The following is an 18,205-nucleotide window of genomic DNA, read 5'->3' as shown; positions in this document are numbered from 1 at the left end:
ATTTTTCAGGTAAATAATTATGGTACGTGCAAAGAAATTATCGGCATCAATTAAAATTCAAAGACTTCTTTTCATACATATTAATTAAAGAGTTCAACAAAAACAGCTTCCACAATACAATATTTTTCAAATTAATAGAACAGGAAATATATACAAGATGTAAACCTACCTTTTTCGGCATAATAGGATGAACCTAGATAGGTTTCACATAATCTCGTGTCAAGTAAAACCTTGTTGAATAGATGGCAATCTCCATTGATAGTGTAGGTAAACGAAACACAAAATGGATGGGAGGCACGGACTTTACTGCAAACTACTGACGAAGTTTTGTTCACTACACATTCTATTCCATTTTCACAAAGAATATTATTCACAGCATCTCTTCTTGTATATACATTTTTTGTAATTGTTTAAATTTATAAATCCCATAACAGTTTTCAAAAACTGAATGAAGAAGGAAAATTAGAAATATTACCATGATCTATATCAGTTTAAAAACGAAGTGTGCGAAATGGTATGTGTTTAATTAGAAAATCTGTAATTATGGAGTAACTTTCCTAGTGCGTGTGCATATAAGGCATTCGTGTTTCGACATTGAGTAATTTTTCACACTTTGATACAATCATACATGTTGGTAAAATGCAACACTTGTTTATACTTAAACCATTGACTACTCTTAACCAGACAAGGATTACAGATTTTAAAACATATATTAGACTTAGATTTCAAATAGCTTAAGTAAAATTTGAATCATTTCTAAATTATATGTCTTTTTCTTCGATCAATTTATTAAATTTTATGGTGAAACAAATTTCATGCATAGTCAGGCCAAAAATAGATTCGTCGTTATCAAACAAATTGGCCTTACCAGAGTATTTACAATGATTCTTTAACATGGAAGGTGTTCGAAAGATTTGCTACACAAGGAATATAATCAAAGGTTCATCGGATATGTCAAAGCCACGTTTTGTAACATAAAGCACAACGATACATTTCATTGTTTCGATGGTCATTTAAAAATGCTATGTTGCATTATGATGGTTTACGTCCATTTAACGTGGTGTAACTGATGAGCTATGATGAGAAGGACAATAACAATCAAACCCAAGAGGTAAACAAAGACTAACAATACCAAAGGCCATTTACATCAACATGATCAACGTTTATAAATAATAAGAAGAAAAATACGAACTGCACTAAAAACCGAGAGTGAAAGCAGGTGCTCCGGAAGGGTAAGCATTTCCTGCACCTTATACGGCACCCGTCGTGTTATTTCTTTGTTCGGTAATGATGGAAGGTTATTATGACTGAGGAAGAATATCAGATATGATTTCTGTCACACTTTCGTCATAATGGCCAATCAGCTCACGATGGCGACCGTAAAATTTCATGAGTGATGACCTTAATTTGATTGATTCATAGCCCTGCCTTAGCAACTTTTGAGAAAGTAGTATTCCTCGTTTAACAAAATCAACTTACTTTGAGTTAACTCTAGAGTGACGTATCAATTGAGACACATATACTCCATATCCATATGAAAAACTCAAATATACAATTTCTTGTTGAAAATTCTGTACATCATCATTTGAATGAAAACATAATAAGACTTTATTAGAATAGTTTATTTACAATGTTTTACATAAGTTTGATTCAACCTGTTATGCATCGACTGTGAAATTTGTCACCTTTTTTTACTTATACTATGTTATTTGTAGTGAAGAAACTTATTTCATATTCTGCATTAGTTACACACTAACCTTCATGAAACTCTTAAAATATCAGATTTAAAACAGAAATTATGGTTTAAAAATTCTATGTTATTCAACCAAATATTAACAATCAATTAAGTTCCAAACATTGTTACAAAATTATTTATGTTAAATTATATTTTTGTTTGCATTTGATTGTTTTATTTCAATCTACTTTCCCAGACCATCATTGAGAATTGGAAATTAATTGGTCATTGCTAAATTCATGTGTACTTATTTTTTAATCTCGTTAGAATTTGAATGTGGAGAACAGAGACAGGTACTATCTAAAAGATATCTGTGTAGATGTATAAATGTATAAACAAAACTATATGTATGTAGTCAACTGTATCATGTTGGTAACACTTTTCAAAATATCAAAAGAACAAATCCACCAACTATTACCGTAAGTCAATGTTGGATGAAAAATCCCTATACAACAGGATTAGAAAGTATGTATTTCGATGTTTATATTAGTATTATCATGATGTTAAAATGGTCAACCACATGCTTTCTACTGTTTGAATTATTGATGGATATGAGTGAAGTCGACACTGCAAATCATGAGAAACTTTATGAAATCAATATAGCGACAGGTAAAAAACACTCACGAAAAAAAAGTTGGCATTTAATATCGTTTGTGAGTGTTCCGAGAATTATGAATTTTAGTGGTTTTCGTTAAATGCTCTTTGATATGTTTTTTTTTTCTTTTTTTTTTTTGTTATGTTTTTTTTTCTTTTTTTTTATGTTTATCTTTTTTTTGCTGATGGAATCTTTGTTTTTTTTTTCTTTTTAAATTTGAATTGTTTAAGATATTATCAGAAATCATGGTAATCTATATAGCCATTGTTACATCATAGTTCGTTTTTGTGTGTTTTATGTTAATGTGGTGTTTCTGTTGTGTCGTACTTCTCCCCTTGTATTTGATGTGTTTCTCTCAGTTTAGGCATGTAAGTATTTCAATCTATTAAATTTGATTTTTTGTTATACTATTAGAACACCCGATGCAACTGAGGTTTTCCTTTTCAATAGGTGTTAGGTACTTCGGGGCTATGCTTTTCAACAGTGGACATGGTATACCATGTTACCATATTGTATCGGGTTTTACTATAGGAATAATGGAACACAGATAAGAATAATTGACCAATCAAAGTCACACAGGTCTCAGCATCATCGGCGTATTTTGGCATCCATATTGAAAAGAAATAAATGTAGGTTTATGAATTTGAAGTATTACACCGAGAACTCAAAACTCTACAAATTTCTAGCAAGCAACACTGCATAAAAGCTCCTTAATATATAATACAAAGGAAGGCGGCAAGTTACATTTCGTTTTAATCAGACCTATGTCGCCTCCCATGATTTTGAGCTTTGGTAAATTTCTACACATTTTCGAAAGTATATTAAACTCCGGGCTTTGAGTTTAACAAGTATTGTAATACTATAGTATTTACTTGTTTCAACTTATGAAGTTAATGACTATAACTAATAGTCGGATAGTTGTCTTAAATTCACACAATTAAAAAATGTCTCGAGGCACGTCATATAACCCTTGAGTTCAATAAAAGCCGACATGGCGACCTCAAAGCCTCTTAGATAATAAACATTAAGTGGTGGCCGCCATTTGGCGAACATTATTTTTACAACTAGGCTACGTTCGAAAAACCCTTACCCGGATTTTATCGGGTCTGATTCCAGTTACGGATTCAAAAATAACTTCAGCAATTCGCTTGAAAGTAAGGTGATTACCGACTGCAGCAGCATCAAGCATCAAGCACTTTATTAACCATGCCTATTTTGACACAACACTAAGAATACAGAATATACTTTAAGATGAGATCTTCTTCTTTTTTTTCTTTTTGTAACACTGGTTCATGGTTACTTTCTGGCGCATGCCGGATATAAGATAAAAAAACAAATGATTCGGCACAGCATGCCATTAAACAAAACATACAAATAAATACTAATAAATACAAAATTGTAAGTCATTGGGGATCCAAAATTCAAAAAAGTTGTGCCAAATACGGCCGAGATAATCTATGCCTGAGATAATAAAATCCTTAGTTTTTTCTTTTGTTTTAAATATTACAACTATCACAGAATTATTTTTAAGGCCACTTTAAATTTGAGAACAATTAGTCACATTAGTTTGATTTCCATAAATGAAGAGTTGATCCAAAGTCATCAATAACAATTACAATAACATTCCTTATTGTTTAAGTTCAGAAATAATCATAATTGTATGGTATGAAATTGAAGTTTAATATTATATGAATGAAATAAGCATGTTAACATGGTTAAGCGGAATATTCAAAATAACTACATGCGTAAAAATTTTGAAGAGAATGTAATGTATTACGACGTTTCAAAATGGTTGTTATTTGTGAATATATTACATGTATGATGCCTTGTAGTATCATACTGTTTTTAAAATAAAAAAAAGATGTTTTTTACATGCTTAGGTTATTGATCTCGTTTAAAATAGGCCAGCCATTTTAACAGACTTTTGTACATGTGTGTTATTTAGAATATACATAGTTTGTGGTTTCATTTGTATGTGTATCAGCACTATATATAAATATATTAGGAGACTGAGGTTTAATTAATAAAATAATCTTTGAATAACAGATTTTTACATACTGATTCCTGAATTTTACTATTAACCCAAGCTTGATTGTTTAATTATCAAATTCTAACCTTACTCAGACTCAGACTTTACATTATTTATTTAACTATCTCTATTAGATAATTGTTATAATCAACTTTAAAAGATGTTTGAGGAGGTTTGCAGGTACAAAAATTTCAGCAAAAAATAAACATTTGTTTTTTATTACAAATTTTATTTATTACACTTTAGTCTGTTAGTTATTACTTTCTGATATGATTAAAAAAAAATAACCCCAACAAATTGATTCGGTTTAGTCTCAGATGACTTTTAAAATGTTAATATCATTGATAAAGCTCCAAATTATTTCCCTATGGTGCATTTTTTTTCATTTCAATATTACTTCTATTTCTCCTATTAGTTCAACAGAAAAGGGACATTTACAAATTTGTATGCTTCTTTCAGAGGCAGATTGTGAACGGTGATCCCACTTTTTTATTTCATTTTTCTATCTGATATATGATAAAATTGATTTATAGAAAAATATAGTCAATTATGTAATAAAGTGTTTTGCCATGCAAAATAAGCGTTAAAGCAATATCTAGTGTCATACTTAAATGTATGCAAAGAAAGGACAAGGTACGATAAGCATCAGAGAACGGCCCCCTAATTTCGTTCAAATTAAAATTGACCTGCCTTTAATTATAATACATTATTTTTAAAGTTTAAAACCTATATTTTTGTAAACATCAATAGATTTTTCAACTTCCGTTGATATTATTCATGCTCTGTTGCTGTAAAGACCTCAAGATTCGCGAAAAGGCCAGAAAAATGGCAGTTTTTAAACGTTTTTCTGCATTTTAAACTATGAGCGTACCTACGACCCACGATTATATTTATACCAGACATTCCTTGAACATAAATGTTGATGCAGTTCAAATATTTTAGTGGGTCGTAAGTACGCTCATAGTTAAAAATTCAAAAAAGTGACAAAAATCGTCGGTAGTTTTCATTGAATCATCGAAATTTTTAACCGAATAGCGGACCGGAGATGATTTCCGGTATTTACTGGATCCGACGGAAATGTATTCATGGTACGCTATAATAATGGCTAGTTTCTTCAGGACGAAAAATAAACATATTTGAGACAGGAAAACAGGATATTCCTGTATAATTCATTATTCTTGAATTTAAAGTGACATTTTAGCAGACCGTCGAAATTTGACCCAAATTAGACGGAACTGTGACAAACTTCAGAGAAATTCTGGGAACGTAATTGTGAATGAATATAATAACTGGTTCATACTCAAACAGTACATATACTTATTTTGTTTCACAATTGACGAAATCGTCGCCCTGGAATGTTTTAATCTCCGATGACACTTTTGTGAAAAGTGCTTTCTTTCACGTCCGCATTTCTACCAAGTATGGCATGCCAAGTTAACATTTTAGACAATCATTTAATATAAATACAGATGGCGATGGCGAAATAAACTACAGAACTGTAAATAATAACATACATTGTAATTTTTATGACATAAGAAGACACCATGTGACAATTTTAATTTGTTAATTGTGTAAGTATAACAATAATCAAGATTAAACAAAACTATCCAACACTTTTATGATCTAAATTATGTATCTTGAGTTATGTTTTGGTCATGGTGTTGAATTTATTGGACTTATTATTTGTAATTGTCACCCGCCTTCCCGTTGTTCTATCTTGACGAAAACGCGTGCTACTTCGTATTTCTTATTTGCAAATCATTCTCTACATATCTTTTCATTAAAATTTGCATGCATAAAGTATTTGTCACTGGACGGCCAGGAAACAACATTCAATCAATCATATGTCTTCTTAAATAACAGCACTACATGTAGAATGAATTTAAACATATTCAAAAGAATAAAAAATAAGTATTGAATATGAAAGGAATAAAACGCATCATAATTAAAGACATCTTGATTGTAAGACGTGTGTTTCGCATACAAAAGACTCATCAGTGACGGTCGAATAAAAAAATGTCAAAAGACCATAAAAGGCTCAATATTCCGATTTTTTTAATGCGATATACAGCTAATAAAGGTTATTTATTCCTGAATATATTATCCGTAGTTTTTGCAAACAATATAAAGTTTTGTAAACAGTTAATTCATATAATTGACTATTTTAATAATAATTCATGTTTACACAAAGTGCTAACTTTTGGACATCGTGTTGCTGCATGGGTTGTTTGTTTCATTAATTTTTATTGTGCTATAGCTAAAAAGGTTACAGTCCACAGGAAGATATATTACCCTAACTTGACACTCCGATCCAACTAGTCTTTGTTCTTACCCCTTAATGCCAATTGATTAACGGAAATCAGCAAATATCAATTTTTGAGTCTTAGGTTTGACCAGGCTGGTGTCAGAACCCACGATATCAGGCGTTTTAATTCATTTATTATATTTATTTAATTGTACAATGAATTAATAAAAGGGTGCATACTGTAAGAATCCATCTTATATGAATCCACGCTTAAACATACACATCCACCCAAAAGAAATAATTTTTGCAACATATATAGAAATAAGAAGATGTGGTATGAGTGCCAATGTCCAATTATAACTGTAGTTCATTTTGATAAACAAATTACAAAAACACAAAAACAAAACGAAATAATCAAAATGCAACTTAATCACATACATGCATTTTACATGATATTTCACAAATCATTTGACACTGACAGGAAAGTGAAAACATTTTCCGTCATTGCCAGTATCCACATCATAATTACAGATAACAAAAATGTTCCTTAGATATAGGAAGATGTGGTGTGAGTGCCAATGATACAACTCTCAATCCAAATAACAATTTATAAAAGTAAACCATAATAGGTCAATGTACGGCCTTTAACACAGGGCCTTGGCTCACACCGAACAACAAGCTATAAAGGGCCCCAAAATTACTACTGTAAATAGTTATCAAAGGTACCAGGATTATAATTTAATACGCCATTCAAACCATAGTCCATTTCATCGTGAAAGAAACATCAGTTTATTCTGTTCTCAGTTTTCACTTGTCTTTGTCAATTTTCCCTGGCTTCCAAGATGAAATGAATGGATACATTATGTTAAACATAACTATTTTTCTTCTTTTTTGGAATTTTATTCTCATACACACTTGTCCGGGTCTACACTTATTTAGTTTTTATACATTGACTTATGATATTTGGCATACAGTGTATAGCCATGAATCAGATATCATAACAGTCTAATATCATTATGACATTTACCATTGATCTCAAGGTACAATTAATTGACCTTTAACTTTCATGGTTAAATGATTGTCCAACCCTTAAACCATATATATATATATATTCTTACAGGCTATGCCATTTTTTTACTGCACAATAGGATTAATTTCTTAGGTCAATTAATGCCTCGTTAATAACTTCAAAAATGATTTACCCCCCCCCCTTTTTGCCTTGATAAGTCGTTTCTAATTCACTATAGGTTTTGTACCCATGCAGAGGACACATTCCTATTCCAACTCCTACATCATATTAATTCGTAATTGCCTGGATTACACATTTTATTCCACACAATGTGATTATGTCTGTATGTGGTACAAGTCACGTCTCTTTGATTCCATTACCTGTTAAGTATCTTTGAAAGCTGTTCAAACTCATCTCAAATTATTAAATCCTATATATTCTTGTTTTCATGAAAAAACTTTCACATTGAAAGTCAAACAAAGGTGTTGTAGTTGTCTACAATTTAAAAAAAAATGTTTGCTGTTGCTAAGCAAGATGTGGGATTCTATACTCGATATAGAATTCGTCCAAAAAATAATGATAATCTAGATGTTTATATTATAGTGTAACACCGTATTAGGAAGTATATTCTAAAAAATAACTAAGTTCATACTTCAAAAAATATAAAGAACCTATTATTGCATGGTTGATATGCACTTGTTATGTATCTTAGTTGTTGATCAGCGTGTAGTGACCTACAATTGAACTAAGTGTTCATTTCTAACTAAACATGTTCACAAACAGACAATCTGCATTGCATTCAATTTAATTTGTTCAATATAATGACTAATTGATTTGTAGTTGGCTTTAATTCAAACATGTTTTGCTGTTGCTCAGCAACACTTGTGTTGCTATGCTCAATACGAAATTTGTAAAGAATAAAAAAAGATGTATATGAAAAAATATTGGAATGAAACTCCAAATGGAAAGAAAAATCTTCAAACAACTGCTTAATTCATATTTAAGAGTGGCAAGCACCAATTTTTAAACCGTTGCTAGGCAACATTTCTGTTGCCAAAGTTGTTTTAAACATATAATAAACAAATTCAAAGGGTATTTTCATTTGTGACTTCAAGTTCTTCTTGGACAAACAATATTATTTGCAAATATTTAAATTTTTACTGATAAAGCAATTATTATGTGATAATTTTCATTCTTAATAAAAACCGTTGCTAGGCAACCTTCCTTTCACCGGAACACAATAAAATCATTATTTTTTTCAAATGTCTACACTAAGACCATCGTTGATATCAATATAAACTTATTTGGAGAGGGGGCCAAAAATAGCCCTTATCATACCTTGTCCTTTAAAAATGATTTTTTTTAACATAAAATTAGCACAACAATGAAACATTGAACTTTCTATTGATATTGGTTAATATTCCTATGAATTAAATTTTTTGAATATACTGCAACTCTCTCCTAATCACAAATAAAGAGTAGACATTTGTTCAGGAAATTATTGTACATGTGAATGAATACTCAAACAATAATGTATTGGATTTTTGAAAGGCAATAGTTAAATTTGCAAATTAAGTAGAAACATGAAAGTTAGGCACTATTACAGTATATTTACCAAAAGAATGATTTGAATACAACTCCTCCATTATTTTAGGACGGGCATTAAAGAATGCTGCAGTCTTTTTTTCTCCAAAGAAAAGCTGTTGCCCATTATTTTTATCAATGCCCATGATAACAACATCTACTTTGTACCCTCCAATTTCAACTATCTGAAATGTTAAAAAGTTTACTAGTTATATCCAGGAAATATGTTTTAACATCAATGCACATATACTATAGTACCTGTCCAGAGTCAGGAGACTTCAGTTTTAGTGGTTGGCACTTGTTGTGTGCTATACATTGACCTTTAATTGTTTACTTTTATAAATTGTTATTCGGATGGAGAGTTGTCTCATTTGCACTCACACCACATCTTCCTATATCTATTGTATATTTTAAACTATAAGTATGCCCAGGCATAAGTGGAGAATGATTTTTAAATAATTCCAATCTTATTTAGTATGATCAATAGATAGATAAATTAGACCGTTGGTTTTCCCGTTTGAATGGTTTTACACTAGTAATTTTGGGGCCCTTTACAGCTTGTTGTTTGGTGTGAGCCAAGCCACCGTGTTGAAGGCCATACATTGACCTATAATGGTTTACTTTTATAAATTGTTTTTTGGATGGGTAGTTGTCTCATTGGAACTCATACCACATCTTCCTCTATCTATAGATTGATAGATCAATAGATATACCAATTCGTTAGATAGATAGAAAAATCAATGGATCAATCATATCTATCGATAGATAATAATTACATATTTACATAACAGTTTCTTAACCTTATGCAACAGCAGTACAAGGACTTTGTAGCCAGTCAAAGTTGTTAATACTTGGAAAATCAATTCAGAACTCGTTCAATTGGCTTAACAAAAGTACAGTGAGTCTATATACCTGGCTAACAATTTTCTTAAACAGCTGTTTAGCTGCCTTTGGTTTGTATGTTGTCTGTGGCTGGCTGTTGGCTTTTTCTTTATAATGAATTTTTTCCTCTGCTGACAGACTCTGCCATGCAGGTGCCCATTCCTTCATACCTTGGTAATCCTTTTACAGTCGGGGCACTTAGCGAACTCCATAATATTATGGAATTGGCTAAATTTGACTGCTTTATGAAAATCCATAATATTATGAGATTAAATAATATTTCCAGTTATATTATGCGTATCCATAATTTTGAATATTATTGAATTTCATAATTATGCATGAAAAAATTAAATTTGATGTGTCCGAAAAACAATGTTTTGGGTACTGCTAACAAGTTCCGTAATTTATTAATCTTAAAATGCTATTTTTATGATCATCTATTGATTATATTCATCCGACAATCGTCGCCTTTCTCGCGTCATATTTAAAATGCTTTCGTCTTCAATGTCTTTTATCTAGGACAGTATTTTGTACAAGGGAGACAAATCGTGTCGTCTTATAAGCCATATTTTTCTTAAATGTATTATCGTTCCTTAAACAATGAATAAATCGTGTTTTAGAAAATAAATGTAGAAAATAAGTGTGTCAGTTGACCTCGTTTTCAATACATTAGTTTTATCAAGGGGAAATGTTACAAAAAAAAATAGTACACATCCTTCAGACGTCTTTATAAATTATAAATGACTATGTACACAATAGGTATAGAAACACATTACTTTCACGTGTTTATATGTCTTGATTTGACGAAATTTAATTAATGGTCAGATCCACAAAAACTCATTTCATGCAATTGTTATTGTTTCAAATTCAGTTTATGTTGCAGACCGTTTTAATGTTGCTTATGTGTATTTGTGTATATTGGGTAAGGTGGGTACATTAATTCGAATACACATGCATACAACGCATTTTTTCTGTCACTATCAAATTTGAAATGTTTCTTTTCAAATCCTTTAAAATTAAAATTGTGTCTGTAAAAGAAAAGTCTCTTGTGTTGTCTTACACATGTAAATAAAAATTACATCTTAGAATAAAAATCGAGACATCAAGACAGAATTTAAAAAAAAATCATAATCTATAAACATAGGCAGGTAGAAATTAGATATTCATTTTGATGTATTACCAATACATATTTATTTCGACGTCGGTCAATATTTGCACTATGACATGTATGATTGTTATTTTCCTACATAACACGTTGCATATCAAAATTCAGTTATTGTCCATGTGACTTCTATATATCTGCAGAAAAAAATTCTTAAAAAATTAAGATAACATATTGGTTCTTGAGAACCACAAAATTAATTTATATACAAGTATGAAAACAGCAGAAGAAATAAATTGTAAATATTAAACTATTTCAAAGCGAAGTAAGGTCATGTAATACAATATTATTTAGTTCAGCAGTATGATTAATTGGTAAGAAACAGATGACATAATTTACGTTTGATATGAAAATTTATACACATTGCAGAATGAACTCATAATATTAATGCCTAGTTGAAATTATATCACAACATACTAATGGGAGTGCAACCTGTCAAAATTATCTTTTGGAAATAAATATATAAAGTACTGTATGAAATGTGGATGATGACTTATGCATGACGACATTTATAATAGACTTTTATTTTTGTTTGTTAATATATAATATTAAAATCGAAAAAAAAAAATTCTATTTCTATTTATCCAAATTTATTCGTTGACTTCTTTGCACATCATACTAGTCAAAACACGAAGTTTGTTAGTCAAAATATAATATAGAATAATATAAATAAATATATTAAATATTTATAATATAGAGATTTGAACACTCCAAACAAATATCAATCACTACGTGTTAATCGCAATTCATTGAATGGTAAATCAGTTGATTCAAACAATAAAATATAATATAAAAGCTACGAGAAATGTTGTATAAAGGTTTAAAAATTGTTCTATTATCTCGGCTAATATTCTAAAACTATAACACCTGTATTCCTTAATTTCCGAATTAAGTAGTATTTTTTTATTGAGAGTAATGACTTATTGCTCCGGATTCACAATAATATGTCCGAGTAGGACGTCATGTCTAATTACATAAAATTGAGATCGAAATAGGGAATATATGTAAAAGAGACAACACTCCAGCCAAAGAGCAGACAACAGACTGACACTTTGTGAAATAGCAAGACTTGAATCCTGGTCAACATTTAAGACTAGTAAAAAGCCGGGTTGATATGGTATTATCGTGATTTGTCGTAAGGAAGCTGTTTTTCTCCAATTTAAGTTTAGACGAGTAAATTCATATAAGATATATGACGTCCCATTGAATTGCTTTAAACTAATACAATAATATATTACATATATGAATGTTACTTCCTATTAAGTTTACAAAAATGTCGCGCTTACAAAATACTAAAACAATATAACCACTCTCTGTGAAAGATGGGCGACAGATTCCAGAGGGACAGTCAAACTTATAGATCGAAAATAAACTGACAAGGCTATGGCTAAAAAAGAAAAGACAAACATTCAAATAATAGAACCCAATACACAGAAAGGTAAAAACTGAGCAACACGAACCCCAACGAAAACTGTGGATGATATCAGGTGCTCCGGAAGGGTATGCTGATCCTGATCCACATGTGGCACCCGTCGTGTTGCTCATGTTATTACAAACCCGGTAAATACTTTAATTCGGTATGTCATATACGTGAAAAGGAAAGGGGATTTTAGTTATGAAATAAGGAACATATCCGATATCATCTGTAAAACGGTTAATCCATAACTATCATTTATCATCTACAAAATACCACATTTAATAAACATACTCTATCGACACCATTCAAACTCTTGTCATCTTTGAAAAACTAAAGCTAATGATTGAAGAGTTTTGAAGAAGGCTTATTTTCTTTGGTAAAGTGCTAGTTACATTACACCATAACGAATATTATGGTACACCATAATTTAAGATATATTATAAAAATCAATAATATTATAAGATAGCATAATGTGTGGATTAATATTATGAAATCAAATAATTTTGGAAATGCTTATAATGCATCAAGATATTAAAAAATCGATCATATCGTGATAAAGATTTTATTGGAATATGTTTTTGTTTCGGTAGACATGTCTAACATTTGGTGCTTTCATAAGATAAACACTGGCAATGTTTTGAATTTGACATAGGTAACAATTTATTTAAAAATAAACCATTTATCCGCTATTTCATTTACTTTAAAAAAAATCATAACTAAAAAACAGGCAAAGGATATCCAGAGGACATAAAAACCCACAAGTCGAAAATAAACTGACTAAGCCATGGCTAAAAAAGAAAACAAAAAAACACTCTGAAAACAGTAAACATTACAGAAGAATAAAAAAACGTAGACAATTTCATCTAACCTTTACAACATACCCAATTTAATAACCATACTCTATCGATGTACTCTTCGATTCTATTATATAAGTGCATTAATTTTAAAGCAATGTACTGATTCGTTCATTCAAATAAAGCAGTCAATATAAAAGTTTCGACACCATTTAAACTCTGGTTCATGGACATTTTTATAAAACTTAAGCTTATGATCGAAGAGATTTGCAGAAGGCTTATTCTCTTTAGTAAAGTGCTACCCAAAGTATTTTTTCGTGAAAGCAGCATACCATCCGTATATACATTGGACATCCGTTCTGTCCGGACATCTTTTTTTCTTCATCCGTTAGGCGTCCGTTCGTGCTATCCGGTAAGGTGTGACCGAAGCACGAACGGACGTCTAACGAATGAAAATAAAAGTTGTCCGTTGACAGAATTGTTATCCGTTGGGAGTCCGTTGATGTACTGACCGAATACAGCGGACGTGTAACAGATGCCTTACGGACACATACCGGATATGCAAAGTACGAGAAACGGAAACGTACCGGACAGAACGGATGTCGAACGTACATCCAACGGAAGAGTACCGCATAAAACGCACACCTAACGGAAGCTTACCGGATAAAACGGATGAACAATATATACGGAAAAATAAAAGGCAACAATAATAATACATGTACATCACATAAATATTCAAAATGTTTAGGTGTAACTGTTTTTGGTTTATTCTTCAAAATACCGCATAAGGTCAGCGTCTGAAATAAGAGCTGCTTGCAATTGATTGTGAAGAATCGCCCTTACTTTAAGGTTGATTATGAATAATAAGAATTCATGAACCTTAAGAAATCTGACATACCAATAATTGGCATTTCTGACGAAAATTTCAATTGGCATATATCCGTTTCAGATCCGTTGATCATCCGTTTTATCCGTTATACGTCCGGTAGAAGTCCGATCTCATTCGTTCAACATCCGTTTTATCCGTTATACGTCCGGTAGAAGTCCGTTGGTGAGTTTATCATCCAGACCACCAACAGATGTATAACGGACACGTAACGTATACAAAATGGAAACGAAACGGACGAGTACCGTACAAAATGGACGCCTAACGGACGTTCAACGGACGTTCAACGGACATTTTATCCGTTGGACGTCCGTTTAACGTTTTGAATATGCTCAAAATTTTCGACCGGACAGTACGGACGTCGACGGATAAAACGTACGCTTAACGGACATGCAACGGATATGGACGGACGTCTTACGAATAAGAACGGACGTCTTACGGACATGAACGGATGGAAAAAAGGTTTTCCGTTAGGCGTGCGTTCGAGATATCCGGTAAGATGTGACCGAGGCTTTTCTTGCATCCTTATTTGCAACACACTATAAAACACGATTTTACATTTCTAGCGATAGACTTTACATCTACAGCGCTTGAATTTACATCTTCAGTGCTACACTTTATACGGATTTCGCTATACTTTTTGGACCTTTTGTATTATAGCTCTTCATCTTTTTTTTTATAAGCTTTGGATTTCAAATATTTTGGCCACGAGCATCACTGAAGAGACATGTATTGTCGAATTGCGCATCTGGTGCAAGAAAATTGATACCGTTAATTTTATTACTACCACTGGGTCGATGCCTCTGGTGATGGACTATTAGTCCCCGAGGGTATCACTAGCCCAATAGCCAGTACTTCGGTACTGGCATGAAAATACGGATTTTTATGTGTTATTAAAATTTGCTATTACAAAATGATAGAAATTGTTATAAATTAAGGAATGTATCTCCCTCATGCAAAGCTCTGATTCCTTTCACAGATTTGGGTATAATTTTTGGACCTATTGGGTTATAGCTCTTCATCTTTTTTATAAGCTTTGGATTTCAAATATTTTGGCCACGAGCATCACTGAAGAGACATGTATTGTCGAAATGCGCATCTGGTGCAAGAAAATTGATACCGTTAATTTTATTATATCTTCAGCGCTAGACTTTACATTTTCAGCGCTGGACTTTACATTTCCAGCGCTTGACTTTACATCTCAAGCGCTAGACTTTATATCTCCAGCGCTTGACTTTACATCTAGATCTCCAGCGCTTAACTTTACATCTCCAGCGCTTGATTTTACATCTTCAGCGCTTGATTTTACATCTTTAGCTCCAGACTTTACATCTCCAGCGCTTGATTTTACATCTCCAGCGCTTAACTTTACATCTTGAGCGCTAGACTTTGCATATCTCTAGCGCTAGATATTACACATCTCCAGCGCTAGCTAGACTTTACATCCCCAACGCTAGACTTTACATCTACAGCGCTTGACTTTACATATCCAGCTCTAGACTTTAGATCTCCAGCGCTGGACTTTACATCTCCAGCGCTGGAGTCTACATTTCCAGCGCTTGACTTCACATCTCCAGCGCTATACTTTATATCTCCAGCGCTATACTTTATATCTCCAGCGCTTGACTTTACATCTAGATCTCCAGCGCTTAACTTTACATCTCAAGCGCTTGATAGTACATCTTCAGCGCTAGATTTTACATCTCCAGCGCTTGGTTTTACATCTGCAGCGCTTGACTTTACATCTCCAGCGCTAGACTTTGCATATCTCCAGCGCTAGATTTTACACATCTCCAGTGCTAGACTTTACATCCCCAGCGCTAGACTTTACATCTTCAGCGCTTGACTTTACATATTCAGCGCTAGACTTTAGATCTCCAGCGCTGGACTTTACATCTCCAGCGCTAGACATTACATCTTCAGCGCTGAACTTTACATATCCAGCGCTAGACTTTACATCTCTAGCGCTAGACTCTATATCTCCAGCGCTAGACTTTACACATCATCAGCGCAGGACTTTAAAAGACACTTTATAATCTGTGTGAGACCAACAGGGCTTCGTACTATAGAGCCTCTAGTTATTTATTATAAAGAAATCGCATGTATAGGCGCACCTGTATTCTGGTTGATATTCGCATGTGTTACGGAGAATATATCTCCAAATTGAAACTATATTCCGCGCTTGTATGACAGTTATGAATATTTTTATATTCTTCTCATAGTATTTGTTATATGATATATTTTATAACAATTGCATTAGGATTTTTTGTAATTTCACATTTAAATTTGCAAAAGTATCATCTCCTCTAAAGCAGTGACATCGAATGTTTTCTTATAACTAATTTTTTTTATCCAATATTTACAACATTTATTATAATTTCACAACATTGTTTTCGCTGTAATAAAAGCGAACTGTTTACGTCTGCAACATTAGACAGAAAATTTCACACTAAGTTAACCTGATTCCCAGAGATGATAAAAACAATGTAATTAAATATCCACCAGCTGCTTTTGCAGACGACTATTATTTGAACTCCTAATGACTAGACTGACCTACTGAAGGTGTCATAACATTTAGGAATCCCGTAAAGATTAACGTTCAACTTTCTACACTGTAATAAACTATTTAAAAATACTGTTATTTTTAAAAGAAATTGTAACTTTGTTTCAACATAATTCATATTGTACTGAAAAATAACGATTAGATTAATTTAACTTGCAAAATTATAAGTAAAACTATAAAAACGAGTTCTACTCTACTTAAATTCAATCATACTCCTTAAAACTATTTAAAACTATTAACTATTGTTTTTCAATAATTTAAAACTATTTAAGTTAAGATATCTAATCGGGTCCTACTAAAAAGCGTCGGGAGCGCCCGGATGAAGAAAAAGCGCCCGTGGAAAAAAAATTAGCGCCCGGGGAAAATATATAGAGATAAATGTTTCAATTTTAACAATAATATATGAATACTATTTCGAAAAGCTAATAATGGATCACTGTTTATGCTGAAGATTTATAAATCGTTAAACACCGACAGATACGTTTCTCAAATTTCCCAGATAAATATTAATTTTATAAAATTAAAAGAGTTGCACATTATTTAAGAACGGTAAAAGTAATTGAACAAGTGTTCACCATGCAGTTGCGAATATTAGACCTCGGGAACTGAATTTTTTTAAACTAACTAAATATACGTTTTGATCGAGGACAATATCGTTCATGATTCTCCTATATACTTATATTTACCAACTTATATACAATTTTTAAATCTAAAATGTAAAAGTGCAACAACACTATCTAAACACTTTAGATTTAGCATCGTTAATATCCCCATTTATACGGATGAAACACGCAATGTTTTTTTTTTCCATTCTCAATTTTATTTTCATTCAGGAAATCACTTATTCTCCCGGGCCTTTTTTCTTCCTCGGGCGCTTTTTCTTTTCTCGGGCGCTCTCGGGCGTTCCCAAGCGCTTTTTAGTAGGACAGATCTTATCGTATTATTTATTTATCGTAGGACATGTAGAAAAAAATCCGTCCTTTCGGATAAGTAGTTTTATACATATCACCCCAATGTTATCCTAGTAACGTGTCGAGTAACGAGTAGCAGCATGAAAACAAATAAATGGTGGTGTCTGTGTTTTCCCCCAAAAATGTTTTTATACGGAGCACTCAGGGGAGGACAAGATAACTTCTTTAACACCGAAAAATATATTAGAAAAAAAAAATGAATAAATGATATGTTTTAGAAATTGTAATCACAATGACTGACATGCTTGAAATCCTAAATTGGATGCGCAGTTGCTTATTATTTTCTTTTCTTCAATTTTACCCCACCCCCCTTTTTTTAAGAAATGAATATAT

This window comes from Mytilus galloprovincialis, chromosome 12 (genome assembly GCF_965363235.1).
Source record: "Mytilus galloprovincialis chromosome 12, xbMytGall1.hap1.1, whole genome shotgun sequence".
In the NCBI taxonomy this organism is placed as follows: Eukaryota; Metazoa; Mollusca; class Bivalvia; order Mytilida; family Mytilidae; genus Mytilus; species Mytilus galloprovincialis.
This window is presented reverse-complemented; position numbering follows the sequence as displayed.